Source organism: Danio rerio, chromosome 22 (assembly GCF_049306965.1).
Source record: "Danio rerio strain Tuebingen ecotype United States chromosome 22, GRCz12tu, whole genome shotgun sequence".
NCBI lineage: Eukaryota > Metazoa > Chordata > Actinopteri > Cypriniformes > Danionidae > Danio > Danio rerio.
Genome location: NC_133197.1, coordinates 4,065,330 through 4,090,060, shown reverse-complemented (window position 1 = coordinate 4,090,060; position 24,731 = coordinate 4,065,330). Strand labels below are relative to the sequence as shown.

Below are 24,731 nucleotides of genomic sequence, written 5' to 3'. Positions count from 1 at the left end.
TTCTTCATTATCCTCCACCTGGCGTGTGTTTTTTTTTTTGATTGAGGTGATGAGCCTGAACGGTAGGAATGTTCCCTTTCCCATTCGTTTTGTAATTCCTCTTTGTCACGACACTTTTCATGGCACTCGGCTCCGCTGTTATCAAAGCTACAATAATTCTATTACTCAGACAAAAGCCAGAGATCCGTCAGGAAGCAAGTGAAGTGAATTGTGCAGAGATCTGAATGAGAAAGGAGAGGTTGTCGCCTACTTTTATGGCTTTATAATGTGTGACTGACGCTTTTTAAAGTATGTGCTGAATGTATTATATTAACCGCACAGAGACATGGGTAAAAAGCGTATAAAGATAGGCTTTTTGTGAGAGTCTCAATATTTCTTTCTTTATTTTAAAACTTTATTTTATGTATCATTTTATTCATAAACTTTTATTGAACGAAATTTGAGCTTTAAGTAGATTTTTGATTGATGGTGTGGTGGTAATGACGGTAATGACTTTACTTGTTTTTCATTGGAAATGTTGGCTTTAAGCTTAAGGTAAGCTAGTTATTGGTCATTTAATCTTAAAATCATAAATACAAGCAGAAACTAATTGTTTTTTTATTAAGCAAAAAAAACAAAAAAAAAACAAATTTGAGACTAGTTTGGTAATGACATTAGCATTGGTAATGACACCTAATGTCACTGTCAGATTATGATTGCTGTTTAAGATAATTAAAACTATATTTTTATGTTTCACTTTTTAAGTTTGTCATATGCAAATATTGACTTTTTGTGGAAAATCTTGAAAATGTTTGACATGACGGTAATGACAGTAATATTGGCCACAACAATTCTTCGCTGACTATTTATAATATGTTGCACAATAGCAATAGTTAACAAAACATTTTATAACAAGAAGCAAAAATGAAATGATTGCAGCACTTTTAAATTTGTTTTTAAATCTACGATTATTGATGTTTGGAAAATGCTTGACACAACGATATGACGGTAATATTGGGAACCACAATTCTTTGCTATAACTTTTATGTTGCACAACATTAATATTAAGGAACACATTTAACATATTTAAAAGCCAAAATTAAATAATTGCAGCACTTTTAAATTTGTTTTTAAATCTACTGTTATTAGTGTTTATAAAATGCTTGACATGACGGTAATGATTTGGGAAATATTTCGCATTTTTTGCTTTAAAAATGGCAAATATGTTGCATTAAAATTAAAAATTTATTTATTTACTGATTATAACACTTTTATTATATATATATATATATATATATATATATATATATATATATATATATATATATATATATATAAATAAATATTTGGATACTTAAAAATGTTCTATGTGACGGTAATGACAGTAATATTTGGAACTACAATTTTTTTGCAACAACTTCCCATGATACGTTGCACAAAATTAATATTTAAGAACATATTTTATGAAAAAAAAAACAATTAAATAATTGAAACATTTTTAAATTTATTTTTAAATCTACTGTTAGTATTGTTCGTAAAATGCTTGACATAACGGTAAAGTTTTTTTTTAAATACTTACATCTTTTGCTATAAAATGGCAAATAAGTAGCATATAGTACATGATTTAAATAAGTATTTTATTTTATAAATATTTTTTATTTACTGATTGTAAAACTTTTATTATATATATATATATATATATATATATATATATATATATATATATATATATATATATATATATATATATATATATAAAACTTGAAAACTTGAAAATGCTTGATGTGAGGGTTGTCAGAATCACCAGCGATCCAGCCTGTGCAGATTGCTGGTGAACATGCAGATCGCTGGAGAACTACAAATCTGCCAACAAAAGCACTACATATTCAGTTATGCGCCACTCACACACCTGGCCTAGATCCCCATGATTGCAAACAGACACAGCTGAAGTTTTTCAGGACTAATGACACAGACTATATAAACACCTCTCAAACAGACATGTTGCTGAAACTTGTTTATTTGTATCTGTGAACATTACAATGCAGTTTCCTCGCCCCCTGTGTCTGCCGGCCATCTGACTACTGCCTGTTACTTTGACTACAATTCTGGATTGTCTGTACACATCTGATTGCTCCTTTGACTGTTGCCTGCCTGACCATTCTCTGCAAAATAAACCTCCATTTGGATCCTCCTTCCTCTTGTCAGGGTTCACGTCAAAACGGTAATGAAATTTTCACTAACTATTGATGGTTGCTCAATTTGTATTTAAGAACATCTTTCGACAAAGCGAAAAAGGAACGATTGCAACAATTTCAATTGTAAATTCTACGGTTATTATTGTTTGTAAAATGCTTAACATGACTAATGATTTGGGAAATATTTTCATTTTTTGCTATAAAAATGGCAAATATTTCGCATAGTACACGACTTAAATAAGTACTGTATATATTAAAATTATTTTATTTACTGATTGTAACTTTTATTATATAGATAGAATATTTTTGTTAACTTGAAAATGTTTGTGACGGTAATGATAGCAATATTGGGAAACCACTGTTGTCTATAACTATTGATATGTTTAACAAAATTAATATTAATCATATTTTATGACAAAGAAAAATTAAATGATTGCAACACTTTACTTTTTTCAATTTTATGGTCATTCTTCGTAAAATGCTTGACATGATGGTAATGATTAGAAAAATATTTTCAGTTTTTGCTATAAAAATGGTAAATATGTTGCCTATAGTACATTATTTAAGTACTGTATTTATATGGTATATTAAGATTTTTTTAATTTACTGATTGTAACACTATTTATTTTAATTATAATATTTAAAACTCGAGAATGTATGATGTGACTGTAATGACAACAATATTGGAAACACAGTTCTTTGCTAAAACTATTAATATGTTGCACAATAAATTAAATGATTACAATACTTTTAAATTAGTTTTTAAATCTAATGTTGTTATTGTTCATAAAATGCTTGACATGACGGTAATGATTTGGGAAATATTCCCATTTTTTTGCTATAAAAATTGTAAAGATGTTGCATATAGTACATGATTTAAATAAGTACTGTATTTATATATTAAGATTTATTTTCTGATTGTAACATTTTATTATATAGATACAATATTTGCAAACTTGAAAATGTTTGTGACGGTAATGACAGTAATATGTATAATCTGCTATAAAACGTACAAAATATACAATTAGTGATTTTTAAATAAACAAATTTCACAAGAAATAAAAGCTCAATGATAACCAAATTTTGTTTTATTTATTATAATTTGTATTAGTTAATGGCTGTTTTGTTTGTTCATATCTTATTTTAGCCTATTAATTGAATTATAAATTATTTAATTTGCTGGTAAATAAACAGAAATTGCAATTGCCTGAAATGATCAGGTTGGATTTTGCCATTTCTTTGTCAATACTTTCTATTGTGCAACCAGTAATGACTTTTTGAATTAGACTTAGACATTTACATATACAGTATATATCAAATATATAGGATAAATAGTAATATTCATTCTCATCACAAATTCTGTTTTTTTATATATCCGCAGACCCCCTGTTGTACCTTCACGGACCCCTGTTTGAAAACCCTATAAAATATCTCATCAAAGCACATCATGTGGTCGCATTAAAGCAGAATATGCAGGTAAAATACTCTCAAATGATCCCTATGTCACATAATCATCCGTCCCTGCGTGTCGGCGGTCTGATCTACACTGTAAAAAAAATCTGTAAAATAACAGTTAAATGACTGTATTTTTTAACAGACTTTTTCCGTATACACGTATTACGGGTGTTTTTCCGTTTATATACATTTTCGAATTGCATTGTGGGAAGGGGATCGCAGCTCAGACAGCGTTTGATGGACACCGGGACATATTTCTTCCTCTGTTTTTTCCCTGTAAGTACGATTAATAAAACATATAACAATATTTTAGTTAAAATACTGCTTTATTACCTTTTTATCGTTATTTAAAATGATTTTTGTCTTGTATGAAGCGCCCATGGAAAGTACAGCAGTGAATTACGTTTAATATTGTTAAAAAGATCACTTTATTTCATTAAGATCAAACTGAGCTATAAGTGGTTAAATGTAATTTAAACAAGCAATTACCTAATGATTTTTTACCTTTTTATGCGTTTTCCTCATCAGTAAATATGATATCTGTTCATTTACAGTTGTTTGTCCGTATTTTTCTAAACTGCCGTTCGCGGGAAATGACGTGACGTCCCAATCACCCACTCACTCCCTCTGCACCTGCGTGAGTCTGACTGGATTAACGGTAAACGTCAGCTTGTCTGTGAGAGTGTAAAAGGTATGTTAATTATTTAATAGAAATATAAATGTTTTCTTTGTACAGTGCATTGAACAAGAATAGCATTCAAAGTAGTGTAGTTTGGTTGATATAAGTTACGTTACCTTTAATGAACACTAACGTTAACGTGTTTCAAACGCTCGTAACACCTGACCGTCTGTGTTTGTTTGCATATTAATAACTAATTTCATATTTTTACTGACGTTATCAAATGTTAGCTTTAGTTTGACCGACGTATTAAGGCTGTGTGACCGAGTTTCAGTGGAACGGCTTTGCTGGTTTTAAGTAAGTTAACGTTATAAGTTAGACTCGCGTGAATTGGAGGCATTTGTAACTCGGTATGAGGGGAAATACACACTCGTAAAGTTATTATTAGTGGTGGGCCGTTATCAGCATTAACGTGCTGCGTTAACGCGAGACTTATCGCGCGATAAAAAAAAAATATATATATATATATATATATATATATATATATATATATATATATATATATATATATATATATATATATATATATATATATATATATATATATATATATATATATATCGCCGTTAATCTATTCTCAACGTTGGGTTGGGAGCTGGGTGACTTTCATACTTTGATATTTTAGCGCGGATGTATACCTGACCGGTGAGCCGTCTGACAAACAAGTGCCCTTCTGAATCAAATCAGCAGGATGCCTGACTTTAACTGCAGTTCGGCAGTTTCACTTTAACTCATGAACATTTCATTCATCCCGCGTGACAAACTGGGGTAATAGACGCAAATAAGAAGCAAGAACTGAAGAGAGTGTTATGGAATTTAATAACGCCCTCCAAATGGAACGAAAAAAAACTTCCGCATTTCGCGACGTGTGTTTGTGTGTACAGAGATAACAGAGTGATACAGTAAGTGTGTGACATTTAAAAGTATTTATAGTGTTTACACTGTCATGCGTTTTCGGCCTCAAATACAACGAGTACCTTAAAGCACACAATTAAATGTTTGTTGTAGTCGAGTTGAACTGTCATTGATATTTATTTATTCACTTTTAAGAACCTCAAGGGCAGCTAATATGAAGATATAAATATGAGTTGTTCTTCCACAGTCTTAAAATTCTTCAAACTAATTGTCAGTTCGATTCATTATAGCAAATAATATTTTCTTTACTATTAGGAGATCAGGAGTTTTATTTGAATGAAACCTTGATAATAGAGTGAACTACACATGGTGTTATCGCAAATGAAATCTTTTTATGTAGATTTTGAGTCTGAGTTTTTTGCACATATAAGGTTCACTGATATTTTGCTTTGTTGACTTTCAGGTTCTTTCATTTTGGTTATAAGTACATGTTACAGGTAAATTCTTAGATTCAATCCAAACTGAATTTGAATTAATACGGACAAATGAAATAAAATACACCTGGGATTTTAAATGTTTTCATTTTTTTTTATTATTCACAACGTTTGTGAAGTCTAAATGTAGACTGTCTCAAACTGAATGAGTGTTATTTTTGTTGTAGGTGTGTTGGTGTAAAAATTGATGCTGACTGGTTAGTACTGCATTTAACCATAACAATAATGATTTATATTTAGCATCGCATCTATTGTCATTTTACCAAGAATGTGTTTGCTCTTTCAGAACTCAGGCAGTTGTGCTGGACCTTCTGTACTTTATACAGGAGATGACAGTAAACTTTCAAGTTTAAGAGGTAAAATGTTCAGGGTTTTTCTGTTTGATTTTGAGTGTTTTGTAGATATAAGGTTCACTGATATATGATATAAGATTTGCTTTGTTTATGTTATCATTTTGGTTATAAGTACAAGGTACAGGTACATTTTCACAGCAATCTAAATTAAAATCTTTTTGTGTTATTTACAAAGTTTAAAGTTTAAAAGTATACTACGTGCTGCATGTTTTAAACTGAATGAGTGTTATTTTTGTTGTAGGTGTGTTGGTGTAAAAAGTGATGCTGACTGGTCAGTACTGCATTTTTTAACCAAAAAAATAAACAATGATTTATATTTAGCATTGCATCTATTGTAATTTTACCAAGAATGTGTTTGCTCTTTCAGAACTCAGGCAGTTGTGCTGGACCCTCTGTACTTTATACAGGAGATGACGGTAAACTTTGAAGTTTAAGAGGTAAAATGTTCAGCGTTTTTTCTGTTTGGTTTTAAGTGTTTTGTACATATAAGGTTCACTGATATTTTGCTTTGTTGACTTCCAGGTTCTGTAATTTTGGTTATAAGTACAAGGTACAAGTACATTTTCACAGCAATCTAAATAAAAATATTAAATCTTACGTTCAATCCAAACTAAATTTGAATTGATATAGACAAATGAAATAAAATACAGCTGGGGTTTTAAATGTTTTCATTTTTTTTTATTATTCACAAAGTTTGTAAAGTATAAAAGTAGACTACGTTGCATGTTTCAAACTGAATGAGTGTTATTTTTGTTGTAGGTGTGTTGGTGTAAAAATTGATGCTGACTGGTCAGTACTGGATTTTTATAAATAATACAATAAATAAAAATAAAAAATGATTTATATTTAGAATTGCATCTATTGTCATTTTACCAAGAATGTCTTTGCTCTTTCAGAACTCAGGCAGTTGTGCTGGACCATCTGTACTTCCAAGTTTAAGAGGTAAAATGGTCAGGGTTTTTGTTTGATATTGATGCTTTTATTTTTATTATTTGGCAAAACCAATTACTTGAACCTATATTTTTACTAAGTGTTTACATGAACACATTTTGCTTCAGTAATTTTGAATTTTGTTAACATGTATTCAAACTAAAAAGTACTGGGTTGATGTGGGTGTTTTATCTGGGTTTTTTAAGCTGCTACTGTAATCTGTTAAATGAACCAAGCCGTTTTTTATTATTATTATTTATTTTTGCATCATTTGAAATGTTACAAGTTCTTTATTTTGGTAATGTCTGTTTAAAGTGATAAAGAAAATAACTGGTCCACTGCTGAATTTCTTTTCTTTTCTCTCTTAGCCACCTGATGATGAGAGAGACAATTTCAATGTGGGCATCTTGATGGTGAGCCAGGCCTTCATGCTGATTTTGTGACCGTTTAATCTATTTAGCGTCATTGTAATAACATTATTTCAGGACGCAAAACTGGCTAAAAATCAAATTTAAATTTCACCATTAATTGTATGATAGTGTGGTTGATTTAACATTTTATTTAATGTTGAGTTCATTGTAAAATAAATGATTTAATTTTGGTTGAATAAATGCTGATTTTGGGACAGTTTTGTCTACTTATCATCATAGAATTACCATTATTTCAGGGTGGAAAACTGCCTAAAAATCAGTGGTGACTTTTTAACGTTGTTTCAATGATAGTATGATTGATGTTTTAACATTTATTCAATGTTAATTTAACGTAGGTTTGCTCTCTGGGTAAGAACTAACTTAAAAAATGCGAAAAACTTATGTATGTGCCACTTGTCTTTTGTATCACATGTTATTGGCATGTTATGGAATTTAACTATGGCAAATAAGTGAGAGGAGATGGAAAGCTATGATGTCTACACGTTTTCCTGAAACATTTTCAAGGTCAATTCTTTCTTATATAAAGATAGTGGAAAAGAAAGAAACGTAAAACAAAATGGTTTGTCATTTTTTTTTTCTTTCCTTTATTGTTTTTTTTTTGCCTTATTTTTGTTCTTGCACTATAATTATTTCTTATAATATTTGATTAAGTAAATATATATATTTTAATTTCTTTTAAATTATGTAGCAGACATGTATTTAAATAATTTTACATAATAATTATAATATTTATAATATTATTAATAATATTAATAATTTAACATATAGGTGTGCATATATGTACCCATATCTGTACATGTAATATAGGAAAACAGCCAATTTTATGTTTGTCTCATATTTCAAAAACCTATATTAAACCATATGTTTATATAGGTTCTTTCCATGTGGACGTGTACCAGACCCAACACACAACTCACTTTTCTTTTCTTTTTTTCAGAAGAAGAGTCCACAGTCACAATAACAAGATCATTGGGCTGTCCCCTAATTGTGGTGAGCTACATGTTTAGTCTCTTATGTGCTAAACATTATGTAGCCTAAGGAAGCAGCCCTGACTCTGGAGTTTATATGAAGGTATGTTTTTACATTTTTAAGTTTATTTCATTTTTTTAAGACAAGTAAGTTGCTACATGTTTGTTGTATTTACAACAGGAGCATGCTGAGTAACTATCCAGAATGTAGGTCCAAAGCAGAAAAAAGAGCACCAAGCAGAAACATACCATCTAAACTCCTTCGATTCCTGTCAGACCAGAAAGACTTTCAGAATCCTTGGAAGATTTAAAGGTAATTAAGCACACCGGTAATACTTTATAATAACTAAACACTATTGATTAATTTATTAAGCATTAGCAAAAAGTTCTGTTAAGCTTTAACTCTTCATTAACAGACCTTAGTATACAGTTTATAACTACAGCTGCAAATGCTGTAATCTTGACTTATAAGCACATCTATAATGTGCTTAATGATTTTGTTTTTATATTTTGTTAATGATTAATTTTTCATTACTAAATTTAGTATAGCATTATTTACAAACCAGTGATTTAAGAATAGTTGGTGTATTTTTTTTTCTAATCATTCAGAATGTGTAAGTAAATGGTTAATAAACTATTCAAACTAACATTTATATATCTTATTATTCAGGCATATAGTGATAGTTGGGCAGCACAGTGGCTCAGTGGCTAGCACTGTTGCCTCACAGCAAGAAGAGCTCCGGGTGCTCCGGTTTCCCCCACAGTCCAAAGACATAAGCTATAGGGAAATTGATTAACTAAATTGGCTATTATGTATGAGTGTGTTTGTAAATATGTGTGTATAGGTGTTTCCAAGGGCGTACTCATGCTATGCACAGTTGCCTTGAAACTGGAAGCGTGCTTGTCTCCCCCGACGACTCGCACTCACATTGCATTCGAGCCTGAGCATGCTTACATCATCAATAATGCACTGTTCAGTTTAACAAGTGCTCTCACTCAGCACAGTGGAAATTTCTTTATATTGTTATATCGTTTTAGTTGTTCAATATGCAGTGACACGCAGTCAAATATTTCGCCGAACAGATCAGCCACTTTTGACGCTCATAAACAATCAAAGTCAACGTGCTGCAGGTACTAGGAGGTTTGCTAAAGGTGCAGCTGTTGTGCAGTGAGGGGTTTGTGTCTTTAATCTATGACAGTTTGCAAGGGACTTTGATTTAGATAAATTAACCACTATTACTGTTCAATGAACGCAAACCCCTTACTGCACCACAGCTGCGCCTTTAGCAAACCTCCTATTCCTGCAGCACAAGGAATTTATGATTGTTTATTAACATCAAAAGTGGCTGATCTGTTCGGCGAAATATTTGACAGTGTGTTACTGCATCCCAAACGACTAAAACAATATAACTAAAGAATTCTCCGTGCTTAGAGCACTTCCTAAACTAAACAGCGCATCATCGATGATGTAAGAGTGCTCAGGCTCGAATGCAATGTGAGTGCGGGACGTCAGGGGAGACGGGAGGGAGGACAAGAGTGCTTCAGCCTGGTTCAAGGCAACTATACATAGTGTGAGTACACACTAAGCTGAAGGAAAATACATGCATCAATAGTAATTTTAATACTTGTATATAAAGTATAAAAAATAAGTATATAAAGTATATACAATACTTATTTTAATAAATGCTTTTGTTAACTTCATCCAGTTTTGTAGCCTAAAGTGAGGATTGTTTATGCTCTGTAAATCCCCTTATAAATCACAATTAAAGATTCAGTTATATTCTAAAAATAAAATTCATTTTATTGTATAAAATGAAAAATAAATCTTATCTAAAATAAAATTACTGTACAGTTTAAACATAGCTAAATAACACTGAAATGTTGCATCGTAATATATCATTAAATTATTTTATTGTTGTTTTATCCAGTTTTATGTTATATTTTGGCACTCCTGCTATTCAGCAAGGTTTCATATTTACAGTAATTACATTTTTTAGATAAGACTGTAATGATTTATTGTTCATTTGATACTGAGCCTTTAACTGTCGTTTATAAGGATTTATAAATCATAAATAATCCTCACTTTAGATTAGGCCACAACTGGAAGAAGTTTTGTAAATAATGCAATATTAAATATATATATATTATTTTTTTATTTAAAAATAGTAATGTAAAATCAATCATTAAAGTTTGATAACACAATTATTAAACTGTAGCTGTAGCAAATTTTGTGCCTGTATTTATAACCGACTGCTAACATCTATTAATGTAGAGTTAATGCTTAACAGATAATGAGTTCACTATTTGCTAATGCTTCATAAATGAATCATAGCCTGTAGTTATTAGTGTTACCAGCATAGTTTGTTTATATTACTGTTTCTCTCTTGCAATATTGTTCCGAATATTGTTAAAAGTACCTACACTTTATTTTAAAAAATCTTAAAGTGATTTCTCACCCAAAACTGAATAATTGATCATTCATAACTTACCTACTCTCTTGACATTTTAAACCTGTATGACTTTGTTTCTTCTGCAAAACACAAAATACCATACTTTAAAGAATGTTGCTCCTATTTTGTTCTGTGGAAGTATGTCAGTCAGACAGGCTTGAAATGACAAGAGTGAGACAAGAAGATGATGATAAAACTTCCATTTGTGTAAACTATTGACATGCAAGGAATCACCCCAGTTGTAAGTGAAATGTCATTAGTAATGTTTTTTTTTTTTTTTTTTTTTTTTTTTTTTTTTTTTACAGCCATTGAAGTATCAGTATTGGAGCGGAAGAAGACCCAGTTGTATCGTCTGTTTCCTGCCATCTTGCAGTTAACCTCGTTTCTTAATGTAAAGTACTTGTAATTTGCCCACCTGTCCCCAATTATCTTAAAGCTAACATTTAAAACTAATTTGCTTTGAGATTATTTGCCTAGACTTCTCACTGTGTGATTCACATGTCAATATGTATTATTGTGTGTATAACTAGCTATTTGGAATTCAAATGATTTGTATTCATTAAAGAATCTGTTTTAATTGCAAAGTTGTTTTTGTACTAATCATTGTAAGTTCACAGTTAACAAACTATTTACTGCTTCTCTACACATACAGTATAGAATACATGTTTTGTTTTACTATGGTAAACCATTAATAGTGTATTTCCCATATGTATATGTTTATTCTTACCAACTGCTATTTCTATGCTGCTTGAAGAGCATTAAATTAGTAAAATAATTATTTTTTTTACAGTAGGTATCCCATTAAAACAAAGAATCTGTTCATTTTTTTCACTGTATATATACACTATTAAAAAACAAAAAAGTCCTCGTTTTACAGTCGGTATACTATTAAAACACAGAATCTGTCTGTTTTTTTACAGTCGGTATACTATTAAAACACAGAATCTGTCTGTTTTTTTACAGTAGGTATACTATTAAAACACAGAATCTGTCTTTTTTTACAGTCGGTATACTATTAAAACACAGAATCTGTCTGTTTTTTTACAGTAGGTATACTATTAAAACACAGAATTTGCCTATTTTTTTTACAGTAGGTATACTATTAAAACACAAAATATTTCCGCTTTTTTACTGTTGGTATACCCTTAAAACACAGAAAATAACCGTTTTTTTATAAAGAAAACCCTTAAATTACTATAAAATGGTTCGTTATTTTACAGTAGTTTAACCGTCAAAAAACGGATATTTTTTAGTTTTTTTAATGTGGACACACTGTCAATTAACAGAAGTTTTCCGTTTTTAATTTACGGTAAAATATTTGTGTAATGAGCTGCCAGTACATTTTACCGTTTTTTTACGGAATTTTTTTTTTAGAGTGTAATGTGTTTTTACAGATCGCACAGTCCACGCAGTAATAAGTCGGGTTTAACCAATGATATTTGCTCAAGTGCTCGTTTTCCTTGAAGCCTCATTTGATTGTATGACTGTTCTCTGGTTTATATTGCATGGCGGTGTGGTAAAAGGTCAAACCTTGATCGCTCGGATCATTTCAGTCACTACACTTTCAATATTAAAGCGCTCAAATCTAAATGCAGCACCCAATAATAATAATCACTAAATTCGTATATTTGCTGAAGGATGTAGTTGCTTTAACCTGTGAAAAATTTCACTATGATGTTCTGGATGATTCTCTGGATGTGCTGAAAGATTACTATGCCAAACTATTTATGGTTACAAGGGTATTCTGATTGTGGTCTCGGAGGTTACAACAATAGGTGGTTGCTAAGGTGTTATGGGTGGTTTCTAAGGTGTTTTGAACAATTTATATGTTACTATGATGTTCTATGAGTGCTTGCTAGGGCATTCAGAATGATTTCTATGATATTCTGGGTGGTTACAACAGAAGGTGGTTGCTAGGGTGTTATGGGTGGTTTCTAAGGTGTTTTGAACAATTTATATGTTACTATGGTGTTCTATGAGTGCTTGCTAGGGCATTCAGAATGATTTCTATGATATTCTGGGTGGTTGCAACAGAAGGTGGTTGCTAAGGTGTTCTGGGTGGTTTCTAAGATGTTTTGCATATTTCACAGTATATACTAATAGGTTGCTATTGCGTTCTGAGTGGTTACTAGGGTGTTCTGAATGGTGTCTGTACAGTTCTTGGAGGATACAACAGTAGGTGGTTACTATGGTGTTCTGGGTGGTTTCTAAGGTGTTCTGGGGGGTTATAACAGAAGGTGGTTGCTAGGTTGTACTGGGTGGTTTCCAATGTGTTAGATATTTCCCAGTATATACCAATAGGGTACTATTGTGTTCTATAAGTGGCTACTGGTGTGTTCTGAATGGTTTCTATGGTTTTCTGAGTGGTTACAACAGTAGGTGGTTGCTAGGGTGTACTGTGTGGTTTCTAAGGTGTTTTGAACAATTTACAATATACTGATAGGTTATTATGACATACTGTAATTGGTTACTAGGGTATTCTGAATGCTTTCCATGTGTTCTGTATTCGAGGTGGTTACAACTGTGGTTGGTTGCTAGGGTGTTCTGAGTGTTTTGAATATTTCACAATATTAATACTGATAGGTTACTATTCCGTTCTATGAGTGATTACTAGGGTGTTCTGAATGGTGTCTATGATGTTCTGAGTGGTACAACAGTATCTGGTTACTAGGGTGTTATGGATGGTTACTAAGGTGTTTTGAATGTTTCACAGTATATACTGATGGGTTACTATGGTGTTCTATGAGTGAATGCTAGAGTGTTCCGAATGGTATCTATGGTATTCTGGGTGGTTACAACAGAAGGTGGTTGCTAGGGTGTACTGGGTGGTTTCTAAGGTGTTTAAAACAATTTATTGTATATACTGAAAGGTTACTTTGACATTCTATAAGTGGTTACTTGTGTTTCTAAATTGTTTCTGTGGTGGTCTGGGTAATTACAACAGTAGGCGGTTGCTTGGGCATACTGGGTGGTTTCAAAGCTGTTTTGAAAAATAAACCGGTTACTATGGCATACTGTAATTGGTTACTAGGGTAGTCTTAATGCTTTCTATGGTGTTCTTGGAGGTTACAACATTAGATGGTTGCTAGGGTGTACTGAGTGGTTTCTAAGGTGATTTGGATTTCACTGATAGGTTGCTATGGCATTCTATAATTTGGTTACTAGGGTATTCTATTGGGTGTATATTAATTTCATGTGGGAATGCTTAAATCCGCCACATGATTAGAAAATGTGGAGGACGAATTTAGCCATGCAATAACAGCGGTGGTTAATAAACATTAGCCATTTTTAATTCAATCTAATTCTGCTGTTTCTCCTCAGCGCTTTAATTTTAAGTGATGGTTCCTCTGTCTTATTTTTGTCTTGAGCTGTTTATTATTTTAGGGTAAAATTGTCGGGTTGGTTAAGACTCTGTTAGCGCCTGACAACCTCACAAAGCACCAAAATAATAATCACCGCCGCATTTTCAACGCCGCTCACTGTCGGTCTTTATTAGCGGTTCCCTCAGCTGAAACTAGCCAAATTACACATAATGAAATCCAATTAACATTTGGAGTCAGCAATTAAGTTTCCTTCCAGAGGCCTGATGTGAAAAGGGAGCTCATGCGGCTGGACGCTTAGCATTAGCGTTAGCGCTGTGTCCATGAATCCAAATGCTTACTAGCATGCCCAGATGGAAAAAATACTATAGCAATGTGTATAGTAAATATGAACCATTCTATAGTAAAATACTTCAGTGTTGGTTTCTAGATTACTATGGCGTTCCAGGCTGTTCTGAATAGTTTCTAAAGTGTTCTGGGTGGTTACAACAGTAAGGGGTTGCTAGGGTTTTTTGGGTGGTTTCTGGGATGTTTTGAATAATTTAGAGTATATGCAAATGGGTTACTCTGGTGTTCTATGAGTGATTGCTACAGCATTATGAATTGATTCTATGAGGTTCTGGGTAGTTACCACAGTAGGTGGTTGCTAGGGTGTTCTGGGTCATTTCTAGGGTGTTTTTAATAATGTATAGTATACTAAGGTACTATGGTGTTCTATGGGTGAATACAAGGGTATTGTGAATTGTTTCTATGGTGTTGTGTAGTTGCAACAGTAGGTGGTTGCTAATGTGTTCTGGCTGTTTCAAGGGTTTTTAAATTATTTCATAATATATACTGTTAGGGTACTATGGTATTATTTGAGTGATTACTAGGATATTTTGAATTGTTTCTATGGTGTTCTGGGTAGTTACAACAAAGTGGTTGCTAGGGTGTTCTTGTTAGTTTCTAGGGTCTTTGAAGTAATTAAGAGTATGTACTAATAGGTTCTTATGGTGTTCTATAAGCGGTTACCAGGGCATTCTGATTGGCTTCTATGGTGTTCTGGGTAATTTAAAACCGTAGGTGATAACTAAGGTGTTCTCTGTGGTTTCTAAAGTGTTTTGAATAATTCAGAGTATATACTGATAGGTTACTATGTCGTTTTGAGTGGTTGCTAGGGCATTGTGAATTTGTATCTATTGTATTATGGGTAGTTACAACAGTCGGTGGTTGCTATGCTGTTCTGAGTGGCATCTAGGGTGTGTAAAATTATTCCGGGTTCTATGAGCAGTTAGTAGGGCATTCTGAATTATTTCTATGTTCTGTTCTGGGTAGTTACAACAGTAGGTGGTTACCAGGGTGTTCTGGGTGTTTTGAATAATTACTATTATACACTTATATGTTACTAGGGCATTCTTTGAGCAATTACTAGGGCATTCTGTTATGGGTATTCTGTTATGGGTATTTACAGCAGTAGGTGGTTGCTAGGGTGTTCTGGGTGGTTTCTAGGGTGTTTGAAACAATTTAGAGTATACGTTAATAGATTACTATGGAGTTCTATAAGTGGTTACTAAGGCAATCTGAATTGTTTCTATGGTGTTCTGGGTAGTTACAACAGTATTTAGTTGCTAGGGTGTTCTAGTTGTTTTCTAGGGTGTTTGAGATAATGTATAGTATACTAATGAGGTACTAAGGCATTCTATGGGTGAATACAAGGGTATTGTGAATTGTTTCTATGGTGTTCTGTGTAGTTACAACAGTAGGTGGTTGCCAAGGTGTTCTGACTGTTTCTAGGGTTTTTAAAATAATTCATAATATATACTGTTAGGGTATATATAGGGTACTATGGAATTCTTTTGAGTGATTACTAGGGTATTGTGAATTGTTTCTATGGTGTTCTGGGTAGTTGCAACAGTAGGTGGTTGCTAGGGTGTTCTTGTTGGTGTCTAGGGTGTTGAATAATTCAGTGCATATACTGATAGGTTACTTTGGGCATTTTATGAGTGGCTGCTAGGGCATTGTTAATTCTTTCCATGATGTTCTGGGTAGATACAACAGTAGGTGGTTGCTAGGGTGTACTGGGTGGTTTCTAGGGTGTTTTGAATTCTTCATAGTACACTAATAGGTTACTATGGTGTTCTATGAGTGATTTACTAGGGCATTCTGAATTATTTTGATGATGATCTGAGTAGTTTTAACAGTATGTGGTTGCTAGGGGGTTCTAGGTGGTTTCTAAGGTGTTTTAGATAATTCAGAGTATATACTTATAGGTTACTATGGTGTTCTACAAGCGATTACTAGGGCATTCTGAATGGTTTATATGGTGTTCTTGGTAGTTACAACAGTAGGTGGTTGCTAAGGTGTTTTTGGGGGTTTCTAGGGTGTTATGAATAATTCAGAGAATATACTAATAGTTAACTATGGTGTTCTACGAGCGATTACCAGGGCGTTCTGAACTGTCTGTATAGTATTTTGGGTGGTTACAACAGTAGTCGGTTGCTAGGGTGTTCTGGGTGGATCTAATGTCTTGAAAAATAAACTGATTATTATGGAATACTGTAATTGGTTACTAGGGTATTCTGAATGCTTTCTATGGTGTTCTTGGAGGTTAGAACAGTAGGTGGTTGTTGGGGGTGAAATAGATTTTAAAATATTTACATGAAAACACTTGTATAACACCTATTTATGGCGTGCGGTGCTTAAAAATAGCAAAAACTAATAAAAATAATCCAAAATGTCAGTTTAGTGCATTAAAAACCCGACACATACTATATGAACAGACCTTTCTGAGTAACTTTTGCACCTTTATCTTAATACTCATTAGCTAAATTCTCTCTCTGTGTGTTCAGACCGGAGTCCTAAAATCATCTGATCTGAGGTCTGTGGATCAACATCCGCATCGGTGTGAACACGACGCACACACTGACCTCCGTCCTGCTGCTGATAAATGTTGTAGGTCTGGCCGGCGTCCCGGACTGCACTTCAGCAGGTATCTGTGCATCTGATCTTATCTGATCTGGAGGAAAAGACTTTCTGTACAGACTCATGAAGATAATGAGGCTGCGGTCTGCCTCATACCAGCGCTCTGCGGCTCAGGGGGCGGAGCCTCAGGTGAGCTGACAGCCAATCACAGCCACTCTGAATGTGATTGATTTACATTCGCAATTCAGTCCATTTTTATGGTGTATTATCGAAGGCTTTAGAATATACAAGACGTGTCACTCTCTATATGTATAGTTTTGAATGGGGAGAAGTGTAGCCGGCAATATGGCGAATAAAGCCTCTCCTTCTAGCACAACCAATCAGTGAACGCTATACACTGATGATTCTCTGGAGGAGAGGCTCAGAGCAGGCTCAAGGGGTGGAGCTGACAGTCAATCACAGCCACTCTGAACATGGTTATGATTGCGTTCGAATTTGATTCTATTTTTATTGGTTGTGTATTATTAAAGACTATAGAATACACAAGACGTGTCACTCGTGTAGTTTTGAATGGGGAATCGTCTAACGGTCAATACGGCGAATGAAGCCCCACCTAGGTACTAGTACAATCAGCTATCACTATTGACTGACTCTCCGAGGGAGGGGTTTGGTCCAACTTCATTATTATGCATGATATCTTCGAAGACTGTTTTTACCTGTTACAGTGTTCAGACAGCAGAGAGATGCCACGTTGTGTTGCCAAAACAAGTGGAAGGACAAGACTTGTTTGGAGACGCGAGTCTGTTGTGTTTATAAATGTGCTGCAACGAAGGGTTTGTTTTCATTTCCCCACTATGAGAGCGCAGCTGGACTTGCGTGTGGGCTACAAAGCACGTGACACACGGCAGATGTCCATGTAAACGCATTGATGTCCATGTTAACACAGTCACTGTCATTCTCCCCTGCGTCTGTGTGTTGGTTTTGCCTCTGTGAAAATCAGCACGTGCCCAAACGGAAACTCCCATTTTAATGCAAAGCCATCCCTCTTTCCCTCCTCATACACTCCGAAATAAACAGAGCTAGACACACCCACTTTCCTCTCTACTTTTAAACAAAACACACTTAAAAACAAATGTTATATGATTTATTTTGTAATCTGTATGACCTGAAAAATGAGTTACAGTTGTTTAACAGAGCAAGGAAATTTTCACAGTATGTCTGAATTTTTATTTTCTTCTGGAGAGTCTTATTTGTTTTATTTTGGCTAAAATAGAAGCAGTTTTAAATTTTTTAAAAAACATTTTAGGTAAAAAATTATTAGCCCCTTTAAACTATGTATTTTTTCGATAGTCTACAGAACAGACTATCATACAATAACTTGCCTAATTGACCTGTCACAATCACTAGCGATCTTATCCTTAAAGATCGCTGGTAAACTTACAGATCTCGTAGAACTACAAATCTACCGGTGTATAGACTACAATATCCAGTCATGCAATACACACACCTGCTCCAAGTCTCCATTGATTAGACTCGCACAGAAACACACAGAAGTGGCCGAGCCTTTTTATACTGTTTCTGAACATTGACGTGTTTTCTTGCCTTCCCTGTTTTTGAACCTTGCTTTGTTTTGTTTGTTTACATTGCTTGCTGCCTGCCTTTTAACCATCTGCCTGTTTTATCGGCCATGACTCTGGATTTCCTGTATACATCTGTTTGTATAACGATGGTTTGTTCTGTAGACTATCGGGAAAAAATAGCTTAAAGGGGCTAATAATAGTGACCCTAAAATGGTGTTTAAAAAAATTTAAAACTTCTATTCTAGCCGAGTTGTTGTTGTTGTTGTTGTTGTTGTTGTTTCTGGCCACAATTCAAGCTACATATTCACATCTAAGTTTTAATTATAATTAATAATGTCTTTACATTGTTTAAATTCATATTATTCATAAGATTAGTGTTAAATTAAAAATTCTTTATTTAATTGATTGCTATTATCAAATATTCATTTTTCTTCAGCTTAGTCCCTTATTTATCAGGCTTGCCACAGTGGATTAAACTGCCAACTCATCCAGCATATGTTTTGCACAGCGGATGCCCTTTCAGCTGCAACCCAGTACTGGAAAACACCCATACACTTACATTCACTGTTCCATTCACTATTATTGTTATTTGTTCTCTGATATCCAATTAAAGTCTTAATTTAGCTCATGTTTTTCACTATTAATAGATTTTTTTTTATTTAATTTTTATGATGTGGGTTCTAACCTCAAATTAATGTTTTTTTTTTTTTTTGTTTGTCATTTATTCTTACATTAAAACTACTGGTAGTAGTAACGTACAATTATAACCCTAATTTAGCACAAACGTTTGGCTTTATTACTTCTGCATTTTTGAAAAAAAGTGTGTTTAGATTAAATACTATTAAATTCAAATTGCATAACTTTTGTTTAATTTTATTTTCAGATAAATATGAATAGCATTGTCCTATGGTGTCCAACTAAATTCACACTTCACCTCCAAACTATTGAATTATTAGGTACTTTGTAATTGTATTAATTTGTTTTGACATTTGTACTATTAACATATTCATTATTCCTCTGATGTTGAAAATAAAATGACTTTTTCCATTTTCCAATTAATTAAATAATTCATGCCATCAAGTAAATCAAGCTGTTTTATTCAAACACTCACCCTGGTTTTTGGCGAGACTGATTTAATTTATTCACACAGACAGAATATTTGAGAGAAGCAAAAGATAATTAGCTTTTTCTAAAAACAGACAAATAAACAACCCACTTCCAATGAAATTATTTAGAGCATTTTGATATTATTAATATTATTATTTGTCAAATAAAACTGAAAATAAAAATTTCTAAAAACAAACGTAAGATTTTTTTACATTTATATATTTTAAGTTATTCATATTTTTAAATATTTATTAATCCAGTTAAGTAATATAAATTGTCATTTTTTTGTGTGAGATTTTATTATTTATTAACTACACAAATAAATTGTACGACTTATTTTCCTTTTGTTCAATTAATATTAACTTCACAAGAAGATTTATAGTATTGAAGCTTTGCGCATACTGATGACTATGTAGTACAGAACAGAGCAGCGTGAACATTCTTCGATATCACTTTTCTTGTTCTATGCAACTGAGCATCCAGAAAGCTTGAGAGTGAGTAACAATGACAGGATGTTCATTTCACATGAACAATTCCCATCAAGATGACTTGATATTCCTCAATTTCATGAAATATATATCAAATAAGTCTCATAATATTGCAGTTGATGAAAAAACGCGGTTTGGGTGTCTCGGGTACAGCTGTTTTGATATGTCATATGAAGAAAGATCGCATTCACCGGCTGTGGGGAGCGTGTTTTTAATAAAATGCGTATGTGTGTTTGTGTTTTCCACTCTGACAAGTGCATGCGCGTGCCCGCGAGTCTCCGTCCTGTATGCACGCGATTGCTCGGCCGCGCGCCCGTCTCTCATCCGCGGTTAGTCTTCACCGTCCAGACTTTATTTCCTACAGGTATTTCTTCTTGAAGCGCTGGAAATTCAATTACAGCGCGATCCTTTGATTTGCGTAGCATCTGGGGCAAGTCTCTGTGGAAAGAGCTGCAAAATGAGGAAAACACGAGCCGAATTTCTCCACCATATTGTGCCTGTTTAGCAAGTTTGAAACTAGCTTTACAAGTTTTCTGTGCAGTCTATAGCTGCGTCCCAAATGGCACACTATACACTATGCACTCATGCACTATGTACTTATGCACTTACACACTCAACAGGGTAGTATGTGTATGTAGTGTCGTCCCAAATGGCACACTAATGTTTTTTTTACTAAGCGGAAATTCAAACCGTTTCCCTGATGACGTTTGATTGTTGCCAAATCATTGAAGTAAACGGCCGAATTATCAAATAATACCTGCCGTGAGTATTGCCGCAATCACTATCGGGAGGCGCTATAATCACTCTCGTAAAAGAATTTTGCTTTCACCATCCAAATTAAATAAAGTTATTCAACATGTGCGTCCGATCGCTCCGCCCCTTCCGCTACGTAAGCAAACCTGCGGTCGTTGAGTGCGTGAAGTGTCCATCATTACACACTTAATGGGCTATATGCACGCATTACTTCCGCGTTTTGTCTAAGGCCGCGGTCCAGCTTCCGGTCTGGGTGATTTTAAGCGGAGGTAAGCAGTATTATGGCAGAGTCGTCAATATTTACTCGCTGTTTGCGAGTAAATTATGGTCAACGATGTGCAAATGATTGTCCGGATGTGCTCTACAACACCGCAGAGCAAAGCTTGAGAAAGGTTTCAAGTTTTATGCATTTTCCTACCTGTGCAATTATGAAGGTAAGTTCAGCTAGCCTGAAGGCTAACTTTAGCGTTAATACTCTTACGATCCGTCCATCGGCAGCTTTATCACGCAAGTATAAAATAATCATATGTGTACGTAATTCTGTCTCATAGTGTCAGGTAAAAACAGGGCAGGAATAAGATCTCATTACTACCGATAGATCTATGAAGAAATCGGAGTCTCCTCATCAGCTGAGAGTAGGACAGCATACATGTGAAGTTCTGTCCCATTCATACTTTTACTGTTCTAAAGTGACCACCACTGTTCAGTTCGGATAATCACAGAAACACAGATGCTGTCTTAGCTTGTAAGCATGATTATTGAGCAAGATATATTGGGAATAAAATAATACAATGCCGTTCCATCCACAACAGACAAATAGCACTGTGTCAATGCTGAGATCTATTGCTGAAACAGTGGAGATGACAGATGCAGTGTAACAGTGTAGATAGCATGCTTTCTATTTAGTCGATAACATTGTAATTAAATTGGAGGGTGACCCAAAACAATAAGGTGTCATTAGTTAATTTCACATCAACAATTTGTCTAACGCAATATTTATTAGTTTTTTATGTTAATGAACAAATGCTTATTCATTGTGCATGTTAACTCACAATGTAATAGCTAATGTTAACAAGCATGACTTTGGATTTTTATTCATTAGTAAATTAGTTTAACAATGCTAACTATTAAATATTAAATAGTTATTTTAATAGTGAGCAAATACATTAACTAATGAAACCTTATTTTAAAGTGTGACTAAAGGGAGCTACTTTTAAATAATTAAAATTAATGATTTACTGTGTAGTTTAATCTGATGATATTGCTGCAGATGCCTTTCAAAAGAAGATATTTTGAAGAAAGCTGAAAACCTGTAACCATTGACTTCCATAGTAGGAAAAAAGAACTACTATGAATATCAGTGGTTGCAAGTTTCCTGCTTTCTTCAAAGTATTTTTGTTTGTGTTAAACATCAGAAAGAAACTCAAACAGGTTTGGAACAAGTGAAGGATGAGGAAATAGAATTTTCAGTTTTGAGTGAACTGCCTTTAATGACTCTCTTTAAAAACCTATTAATATTCTTGTTTCTGTTTTCTAGGTAACATTAAGAGATTCAGAGCTAGAAAATTTTATGTGTTACTTCATCCTGGAGCGGACATCCGTCAGAAGATCCATGCCATCGTCTGCTAGTTTATAGCTCCTGCTCTTGTGTGGCTGAGAGTGGGATATGCAAACATTTGGTTGCTTTGCTTTTCCAGACAGCCCATTACTCTGAAATGTGTAATGTGTGTTGTCACATGAACAATTGTTTGAAATGGATCAATTATGTGTTAAGTTCCATGAAACAGAGGGGTGATTTATTTATTTATTTAATACGTATCAGCCCAAATACCTCTCTATGCACAAGTTACAGAAGAAGCACCTAATTCAAGAAAACAACTGATTCAATGTCATTTTTTTCTGTTCATCTGAATAAAATATTTTTTTCAAAATGTTACATTTTTTTTGACAATTTTTATTTCAAATTATATACAGTGAATTATATTTTATATGTACAGTGAATAAAATAAAGGTCTTTATTCTGAATTAAAAATTGCACTTAGAAAGTAGCTTAAGAAATGTTTATGTATATTAATGTTCAGTTTTTTTTACTTCAAAGGCAATGAAAACAAACTATTATTTGCCATAAAAGCTCCTTTCTTTAAATGTCTGCATCCGGTTGGTACTCAAGCCTCGATCTGTTTGCTAGACTGAAATTGTCAGATACACTCTTGTCTTTTTCTGTTTCTGTAAAATTCTCACGTTTAATATCAACAACCCACCTCTTCTGCACGACTTTGTCTTTTGGAAACGTGTGGAAACTAAGGTAAGAGTTCAATTTTTGACGCTGTGCATTGCTGAACACAGCAGTGGTATCTACAAGTACTGTTCTCACGTCTTTGAAATGACACTTAAACGTTTAGATGTCATATTTATGTAGCTGACATAAACATATATAAGTGGGCTATAATGGCATAAAACATTAAGACAACTGTCCAAAACATTACTCGTTTTTATCAGCAGCGCTCCTGTTGTAGCACTGTACTGTACGATCGGCGGAAGTAGGCTCGGGGTCTTAAATTTTACCGGAAATGCGTCACGCGCCGCCGTGCATAGAGCCCATTTTAGCGGCTGAATGAGTGCATCATCCGGGTAATTAAAGTGCACTTATTATTTTTAGAGTTTTCAGTGTGAACGCACTACTTACACTATTTATACTACAAAATGGCGTAGAATAGTGCATAAGTATGCGATTTGGGACGCAGCTTATAAATCCATAACGAAACGCGGCTGGATACACAGACGTGTTTTAAAATTAGAATAATTTACTGAAATAATTCAAGCTAATTAGCATGACTTCTGAATATTGGCTTTCATTTCCAGCACTGAAAGCAACTTTTTTTTTTTTTTTTTTAAATACACCGATTGAATGCAGCTAGGTTATTAGCATGACTAGCATTCCCATTTAGCCTACCCAATTTCAATGCTGGTCTAGTTAAAAACCCTTATGAAAGCTATTACAAGCTGAATTCTACAAAATATTGTGCCTGTTTAGTGAGTTTTGAAACTAGCTTTACAATTTATAAGTTTACTCTACACATTTACAATTTAACGCTGTTAGCTTTACTGAAGTGTTTTTGAAATTCTAGAGTTATTGACTGAAATAAATCGAGGTACTTTATTGGCAAGACTTTCAAATATTAGCATTAATTTCCAGCTAAGAAAGCAAGTTTCCTATTCACCTTATTCTCAGCTGTCGAGCGGGCGCTGCCATTTGAATCTTTTTGTCTCGCGACTTCCGGTCACATTCACTTCCATTCATTTTTTTTGACGTTAACAACTGCTCGTTACGCTGCTTGATGTTGCAATTTAATATTTTCTTATTATAATATGCTACTTGGTCTGTGTAGTCATGCAAACATTTGTTTGTTGAGCAAGTAGTTTGGCCATTTTCTGCCGTTTATTATTCCTAGTCATTTCTCCCATAGGCGACTGAATCGGAAGTTCTAAGACAATCGCGAAAACAGGCGCACTTCCGCATTTTAGAATAAGGTCAATACTGATTGGTAAAGATAGCGAAGATAGGTTATTATCATGACTTAGCATTCCCATTTAGCCTACTCCGCTTAAATGAAGATCTAGTTAAAAACCCCAAAAGCTAAATGCTTAACATTGTGTCTGTTTGGTCAGTTTGAAACTAGCTTTACAAGTTTACTGTGCAGTCTTTAAATTCATAATTAAACGCTGCTGGATACTCGGACGTGTTTTTAAATTATAGAATAATTTACTGAAATAATTCAAGCTACTTTATTAG

The 24,731-nt window shown here is 33.6% G+C and overlaps 2 long non-coding RNA genes across 3 annotated transcripts in view; both read left to right on the top strand.

Annotated features, from left to right (window-relative positions):
• The window catches only part of LOC141380132 (uncharacterized), a 337,436-nt gene extending 326,066 nt beyond the window's left edge, over positions 1 to 11,370 (top strand). For both annotated transcript variants that reach the window (XR_012397628.1, XR_012397627.1), the window contains 9 exons: positions 6,252 to 6,281; positions 6,378 to 6,447; positions 6,533 to 6,560; positions 6,770 to 6,799; positions 6,907 to 6,952; positions 7,309 to 7,353; positions 8,309 to 8,442; positions 8,521 to 8,652; positions 11,095 to 11,370. This is a non-coding gene — a long non-coding RNA (uncharacterized lncRNA). The remainder of the gene's footprint in view (positions 1 to 6,251; positions 6,282 to 6,377; positions 6,448 to 6,532; positions 6,561 to 6,769; positions 6,800 to 6,906; positions 6,953 to 7,308; positions 7,354 to 8,308; positions 8,443 to 8,520; positions 8,653 to 11,094) is intronic.
• On the top strand, positions 1,983 to 18,098 carry LOC101883897 (uncharacterized). Its single transcript, NR_170326.1, has 3 exons — positions 1,983 to 2,200; positions 3,556 to 3,650; positions 16,938 to 18,098. It is a non-coding gene; the product is annotated as an uncharacterized lncRNA (long non-coding RNA).
• Positions 18,099 to 24,731: the final 6,633 nt, after the last annotated feature.